We start from the raw sequence: 8,847 nt of genomic DNA, 5'->3' as shown, positions 1-8,847 counted from the left end.
ACACTCCTTCATCATGGGTAACACTCCTTCATCATGGGTAACACTCCTTCATCATGGGGAACACTCCATCATTGGGAACACTCCATCATTGGGAACACTCCTTCATCATGGGTAACAGTCCTTCATCATGGGGAACACTCCATCATGGGTAACACGCCATCATGGGTAACACTCCTTCATCATGGGGAACACTCCATCATGGGGAACACTCCTTCATGGGTAACAGTCCTTCATCATGGGGAACACTCCTTCATGGGTAACAGTCCTTCATCATGGGGAACACTCCATCATGGGTAACACTCCTTCATCATGGGTAACACTCCTTCATCATGGGTAACACTCCTTCATGGGTAACAGTCCTTCATCATGGGTAACAGTCCTTCATCATGGGGAACACCATCATGGGTAACACTCCTTCATCATGGGTAACAGTCCTTCATCATGGGTAACACTCCATCATGGGTAACACATCTTCATCATGGGTAACACTCCTTCATCATGGGTAACACTCCTTCATCATGGGTAACACTCCTTCGTCATGGGTAACACTCCTTCATCATGGGGAACACTCCATCATTGGGAACACTCCTTCATCATGGGGAACACTCCATCATGGGTAACACTCCATCATCATGGGGAACACTCCATCATGGGGAACAGTCCTCCATCATGGGTAACAGTCCTTCATCATGGGTAACAGTCCTTCATCATGGGTAACAGTCCTTCATCATGGGTAACAGTCCTTCATCATGGGTAACAGTCCTTCATCATGGGTAACAGTCCTTCATCATGGGTAACACTACTTCATCATGGGTAACACTCCATCATGGGGAACACTCATTCATCATGGGGAACACTCCTTCATCATGGGGAACATTCCTTCATCATGGGTAACACTCATTCATCATGGGGAACACTCATTCATCATGGGTAACACTCCATCATGGGTAACACTCCTTCATCATGGGTAACACTCCTTCATCATGGGGAACACTCCATCATGGGGAACACTCCATCATCACGGGTAACACTCCATCATGGGTAACACTCCTTCATCATGGGGAACAGTCCTTCATCATGGGTAACACTCCTTCATCATGGGTAACACTCCTTCATCATGGGTAACACTCCTTCATCATGGGTAACAGTCCTTCATCATGGGTAACAGTCCTTCATCATGGGTAACAGTCCTTCATCATGGGTAACAGTCCTTCATCATGGGGAACACTCATTCATCATGGGGAACACTCATTCATCATGGGGAACACTCATTCATCACGGGGAACACTCATTCATCACGGGGAACACTCATTCATCATGGGGAACACTCATTCATCATGGGGAACACTCCTTCATCATGGGGAACATTCCTTCATCATGGGTAACACTCCATCATGGGTAACACTCCATCATGGGGAACACTCATTCATCATGGGTAACACTCATTCATCATGGGTAACACTCATTCATCATGGGTAACACTCATTCATCATGGGTAACACTCATTCATCATGTGTAACAGTCCATCATGGGTAACACTCCATCATGGGTAACACTCCTTCATCATGGGTAACACTCCATCATGGGTAACACTCCTTCATCATGGGTAACACTCCTTCATCATGGGTAACACTCCTTCATCATGGATAACACTCCATCATGGGTAACACTCCATCATGGGTAACACTCCATCATGGGTAACACTCCATCATGGGTAACACTACTCCATCATGGGTAACACTCCTTCATCATGGGTAACAGTCCTTCATCATGGGTAACACTCCTTCATCATGGGTAACAGTCCTTCATCATGGGGAACACTCCATCATGGGTAACACTCCTTCATCATGGGTAACACTCCATCATGGGTAACAGTCCATCATCATGGGGAACACTCCTTCATCATGGGTAACAGTCCTTCATGGGTAACAGTCCTTCATCATGGGTAACAGTCCTTCATCATGGGTAACAGTCCATCATGGGTAACAGTCCTTCATCATGGGGAACACTCCATCATGGGTAACAGTCCTTCATCATGGGTAACACTCCATCATGGGTAACAGTCCTTCATCATGGGTAACACTCCATCATGGGTAACAGTCCTTCATCATGGGGAACACTCCATCATGGGTAACAGTCCTTCATCATGGGTAACAGTCCTTCATCATGGGTAACAGTCCTTCATCATGGGTAACACTCCTTCATCATGGGGAACACTCCATCATGGGTAACAGTCCTTCATCATGGGTAACACTCCATCATGGGTAACAGTCCTTCATCATGGGTAACACTCCATCATGGGTAACAGTCCTTCATCATGGGGAACACTCCATCATGGGTAACAGTCCTTCATCATGGGTAACAGTCCTTCATCATGGGTAACAGTCCTTCATCATGGGTAACAGTCCTTCATCATGGGTAACAGTCCTTCATCATGGGTAACACCGACCAGTATAATGCCTTAAACCTGCTATAAGCTTATGTGAGCATATTATAAAGTGAATCATCTGATTCTATGGGATGTGTTGTCAGTCTGTGTGTAATCTCATTCCCATTACCTTTCCTCCCAAATGCCAAGCGTCTGGTGTACCATCGCGTCAAACTTCGTTAGCCAAGACAGGAAGTCTGGGGGTCGAGGTTCGTCTGCTCCACTCCTGAAGTATGTCATCAGTACTGGGTTAAGAGTTGTGTGTGTGTTCCGACCTTCACTCTGTGGTGGAAGCTAAACCAAAAGCTGCCGTCTGTCTCTGGTAAAGCAGTCCCACGGCCGTGTGCACCACCCAACACACGCTGTCATTGCCTGAAAGCATAGCATTCATCTCTCTCCTTATCAATATATTTAAAAAAATAAATTGTAATGAATTAATCCACCATTGTAATGAATTAATCCACCGTTGTAATGAATTAATCCACCGTTGTAATGAATTAATCCACCGTTGTAATGAATTAATCCACCGTTGTAATGAATTAATCCACCGTTGTAATGAATTAATCCACCGTTGTAATGAATTAATCCACCGTTGTAATGATTCGATTCTTATCTGTTTTTACGCAAAGTATTTTTACATCTGGGGGGAAAAAATATATATATACACACATATACAGTGTACAAAACATTAGGAACACCTTTTGTCCTCAGAACAGCCTCAGTTCATCGGGACATGGACTCTACAAGGTCCATAGAAATGCTGGACCATGTTGACTCCAATGTTTCCCACAGTTGTGTCAAGTTGGCTGGATGTCCTTTGGATGGTGGATCATTCTGGATACACCTTATGGACTCTATGCCCCGACGAATTGAGGCTGTTCTGCAATTCAATATGAGAAAGGTGTTCTTAATGTTTTGTACACTGTATGTATGTTGTACATTTCTTAGTATTATTATTGTTAACATTAATGATGGATGTAGCTCCTGCTTTGAGAAGGACATAGTCACCACAAAGGGCGGTCTGCCTGGTGTGACTGTATAGTCACCACAAAGGGCGGTCTGCCTGGTGTGACTGTATAGTCACCACAAAGGGCGGTCTGCCTGGTGTGACTGTATAGTCACCACAAAGGGCGGTCTGCCTGGTGTGACTGTATAGTCACCACAGAGGGGCGGTCTGCCTGGTGTGACTGTATAGTCACCACAGAGGGGCGGTGTGACTGTATAGTCACCACCGAGGGGTGGTCTGCCTTGTGTGACTGTATAGTCACCACAGCGGGGTGGTGTGACTGTATAGTCACCACAGAGGGGCAGTGTGACTGTATAGTCACCACAGAGGGGCGGTCTGCCTGGTGTGACTGTATAGTCACCAACTCCAAAAAGTTCCAACTCCAAAAAGTTCTGGGACACCGTGAAGTCCATGGAGAACAAGAGCACCTCCTCCCAGCTGCCCACTGCACTGAGGCTAGGTAACACGGTCACCACTGATAAATCCATGATTATCGAAAACTTCAATAAGCATTTCTCAACGGCTGGCCATGCCTTCCGCCTGGCTACTTCAACCTCGGCCAACAGCTCCGCCCCCCCCCGCAGCTCCTCGCCCAAGCCTATCCAGGTTCTCCTTTAACCAAATCCAGATAGCAGATGTTCTGAAAGAGCTGCAAAACCTGGACCCGTACAAATCAGCTGGGCTTGACAATCTGGACCCTCTATTTCTGAAACTATCTGCCACCATTGTCGCAACCCCTATTACCAGCCTGTTCAACCTCTCTTTCATATCGTCTGAGATCCCCAAGGATTGGAAAGCTGCCGCAGTCATCCCCCTCTTCAAAGGGGGAGACACCCTGGACCCAAACTGTTACAGACCTATATCCATCCTGCCCTGCCTATCTAAGGTCTTCGAAAGCCAAGTCAACAAACAGGTCACTGACCATCTCGAATCCCACCGTACCTTCTCCGCTGTGCAATCTGGTTTCCGAGCCGGTCATGGGTGCACCTCAGCCACACTCAAGGTACTCAACGATATCATAACCGCCATCGATAAAAGACAGTACTGTGCAGCCGTCTTCATCGACCTTGCCAAGGCTTTCGACTCTGTCAATCACCATATTCTTATCGGCAGACTCAGGAGCCTCGGTTTTTCGGATGACTGCCTTGCCTGGTTCACCAATTACTTTGCAGACAGAGTTCAGTGCGTCAAATCGGAGGGCATGCTGTCTGGTCCTCTGGCAGTCTCTATGGGGGTGCCACAGGGTTCAATTCTCGGGCCGACTCTTTTCTCTGTGTATATCAATGATGTTGCTCTTGCTGCGGGCGATTCCCTGATCCACCTCTACGCAGACGACACCATTCTATATACTTTCGGCCCGTCTTTGGACACTGTGCTATCTAACCTCCAAACAAGCTTCAATGCCATACAACACTCCTTCCGTGGCCTCCAACTGCTCTTAAACGCTAGTAAAACCAAATGCATGCTTTTCAACCGGTCGCTGCCTGCACCCGCATGCCCGACTAGCATCACCACCCTGGATGGTTCCGACCTAGAATATGTGGACGTCTATAAGTACCTAGGTGTCTGGCTAGACTGCAAACTCTCCTTCCAGACTCATATCAAACATCTCCAATCGAAAATCAAATCAAGAGTCGGCTTTCTATTCCGCAACAAAGCCTCCTTCACTCACGCCGCCAAGCTTACCCTAGTAAAACTGACTATCCTACCGATCCTCGACTTCGGCGACGTCATCTACAAAATGGCTTCCAACACTCTACTCAGCAAACTGGATGCAGTTTATCACAGTGCCATCCGTTTTGTCACTAAAGCACCTTATACCACCCACCACTGCGACTTGTATGCTCTAGTCGGCTGGCCCTCGCTACATATTCGTCGCCAGACCCACTGGCTCCAGGTCATCTACAAGTCCATGTTAGGTAAAGCTCCGCCTTATCTCAGCTCACTGGTCACGATGGCAACACCCATCCATAGCACGCGCTCCAGCAGGTGTATCTCACTGATCATCCCTAAAGCCAACACCTCATTTGGCCGCCTTTCGTTCCAGTACTCTGCTGCCTGTGACTGGAACGAATTGCAAAAATCGCTGAAGTTGGAGACTTTTATCTCCCTCACCAACTTCAAACATCAGCTATCTGAGCAGCTAACCGATCGCTGCAGCTGTACATAGTCTATTGGTAAATAGCCCACCCTTTTTCACCTACCTCATCCCCATACTGTTTTTATTTATTTACTTTTCTGCTCTTTTGCACACCATTATCTCTACCTGTACATGACCATCTGATCATTCATCACTCCAGTGTTAATCTGCAAAATTGTAATTATTTGCCTACCTCCTCATGCCTTTTGCACACATTGTATATAGACTCCCCTTTGTTTTCTACTGTGTTATTGACTTGTTAATTGTTTACTCCATGTGTAACTCTTTGTTGTCTGCTCACACTGCTATGCTTTATCTTGGCCAGGTCGCAGTTGCAAATGAGAACTTGTTCTCAACTAGCCTACCTGGTTAAATAAAGGTGAAATAAAAAAAATTTAAAAAAAAGGGGTGGTCTGCCTGGTGTGACTGTATAGTCACCACAGAGGGGCGGTCTGCCTGGTGTGACTGTATAGTCACCACAGAGGGGCGGTCTGCCTGGTGTGACTGTATAGTCACCACAGAGGGGCGGTCTGCCTGGTGTGACTGTATAGTCACCACAGAGGGGCGGTCTGCCTGGTGTGACTGTAATAGTCACCACAGAGGGGCGGTCTGCCTGGTGTGACTGTATAGTCACCACAGAGGGGCGGTCTGCCTGGTGTGACTGTATAGTCACCACAGAGGGGCGGTCTGCCTGGTGTGACTGTATAGTCACCACAGAGGGGCGGTGTGACTGTATAGTCACCACAGAGGGGCGGTGTGACTGTATAGTCACCACAGAGGGGCGGTCTGCCTGTGTGTGACTGTTTGGTCACCACAGAGGGGCGGTCTGCCTGGTGTGACTGTATAGTCACCACAGAGGGGCGGTCTGCCTGGTGTGACTGTATAGTCACCACAGAGGGGCGGTGTGACTGTATATCACCACAGAGGGGGGCGGTGTGACTGTATAGTCACCACAGAGGGGCGGTGTGACTGTATAGTCACCACAGAGGGGCGGTCTGCCTGGTGTGACTGTATAGTCACCACAGAGGGGCGGTGTGACTGTATAGTCACCACAGAGGGGCGGTGTGACTGTATAGTCACCACAGAGGGGCGGTCTGCCTGGTGTGACTGTATAGTCACCACAGAGGGGCGGTCTGCCTGGTGTGACTGTATAGTCACCACAGAGGGGCGGTGTGACTGTATAGTCACCACAGAGGGGCGGTGTGACTGTATAGTCACCACAGAGGGGCGGTGTGACTGTATAGTCACCACAGAGGGGCGGTCTGCTTGGTGTGACTATCAAAGTAAATCTCTCTGAAATATGGTTGATTCAAGGGAAGTGTTTGTCATGTCTTTGGTCACATTTGAGTGGGTCACCATGCAGGAAGCCTCCCACCATGCAGGAAGCCTCCCACCATGCAGGAAGCCTCCCACCATACAGGCAGCCTCCCACCATCCAGGCAGCCTCCCACCATGCAGGAAGCCTCCCACCATGCAGGCATTCTCCCACCATGCAGGCATTCTCCCACCATGCAGGCATTCTCCCACCATGCAGGAAGCCTCCCACCTCCCACCATGCAGGCATTCTCCCACCATGCAGGAAGCCTCCCACCATGCAGGAAGCCTCCCACCATGCAGGCATTCTCCCACCATGCAGGCATTCTCCCACCATGCAGGCATTCTCCCACCATGCAGGAAGCCTCCCACCTCCCACCATGCAGGCATTCTCCCACCATGCAGGAAGCCTCCCACCTCCCACCATGCAGGCAGCCTCCCACCAGGCAGGCAGCCTCCCACCATGCAGGCATTCTCCCACCATGCAGGCAGCCTCCCACCATGCAGGCATTCTCCCACCATGCAGGCATTCTCCCACCATGCAGGAAGCCTCCCACCTCCCACCATGCAGGCAGCCTCCCACCATGCAGGAAGCCTCCCACCTCCCACCATGCAGGAAGCCTCCCACCATGCAGGCATTCTCCCACCATGCAGGAAGCCTCCCACCTCCCACCATGCAGGAAGCCTCCCACCATGCAGGAAGCCTCCCACCATGCAGGCATTCTCCCACCGGGCAGGCATTCTCCCACCATGCAGGCAGCCTCCCACCATGCAGGCATTCTCCCACCATGCAGGAAGCCTCCCACCATGCAGGCAGCCTCCCACCAGGCAGGCAGCCTCCCACCAGGCAGGCATTCTCCCACCATGCAGGCAGGCGATGGCTGCAGGATGAAGTTGGTGAAGAGCTACTGCAGAAACTTAATGCGGTTGACATGTAGGTGCAAGTGGGACAATGTTTATCCACATGACTTTGAAAGGCACTTGACAAAAGTGATCTGCATCGAACGCGCCCAATGGAGATCGCTTTGGGACTAATAACCCTGGTCTCAAATTGAGCCAAAATCACTGTCCTGAAAACTATTCACACCGAGAGTAGCCTGTAGGGTTTTCTTCAGTTTCATGCCTACTGAACAGTACATGGACAAGAGAGAAAGGTCAACAGAGAGGAGAGTCAGGGGGACTGAGATCGGGGTCATATTCATTATGGCACATCATAGCAAAACAGAATACGAAAAACAAACGTTTCTTATTGGACAACTTCAGGCGGTTTTTCAATCTGTTTTCTTCCATGCGATGCCAAATGAACACAACCCAGGAGTGTCAGGAGGTGTGGGATCTGCATTTGAGACCAGAAGATACAGCCCTTTATTCTCTGGTGGTGTTAAAGAATTTGTGTAACCAGGTTTACATTTCCTCAGGCTTGTTCAACATTACAGGCCGACTGATCTACACAGAACATTGCATCATAAATATCTACTTCATTGTTCATTTGTAGAGGAGTCAATCACATTAGGGTTTTGATCCTCGAGAACACGGCCCTCCTCCTATTCAGTCCCTCTGCTCTGGGCTCAGTTCCTCCTCTCTTCTCTCCCTTTTGTCTTTTTCCCTAAGTGCTACTTTGTTTATGGACTAGAAATTGCTTCCTTCCTTCCTCCGGCAGCTCGCCCCCCTGGGGCCGGTGTGTGTGTTGTATTTACCACGGGGGTGACCTATAAACCCATATATGATGGAAGTAATAATGCTCCCGTCTCTCTCCTGTCCCATTCTACTTTGGACACCATTTTGAGATCTCTGGGTCCACCTCAAGTCGTAAGTGGTTTCTTTTTAATAATATAGATGATGCCTCACCGTCTTCTCTCGCTCTACTTTGGAGAATGAACAAAATTATGTCCGATGTTTCCGTGGTCAGAGGAGATGGGAAGGTCACCCTCTGCTGTTAACCTTTCGGTCTGTTTTGTC

This window comes from Oncorhynchus kisutch, unplaced genomic scaffold (assembly GCF_002021735.2).
Source record: "Oncorhynchus kisutch isolate 150728-3 unplaced genomic scaffold, Okis_V2 Okis04b-Okis11a_hom, whole genome shotgun sequence".
Taxonomy (NCBI): domain Eukaryota; kingdom Metazoa; phylum Chordata; class Actinopteri; order Salmoniformes; family Salmonidae; genus Oncorhynchus; species Oncorhynchus kisutch.
The sequence above is the reverse complement of the archived record's forward strand: the minus strand, read 5'-3'. Positions refer to the sequence as shown.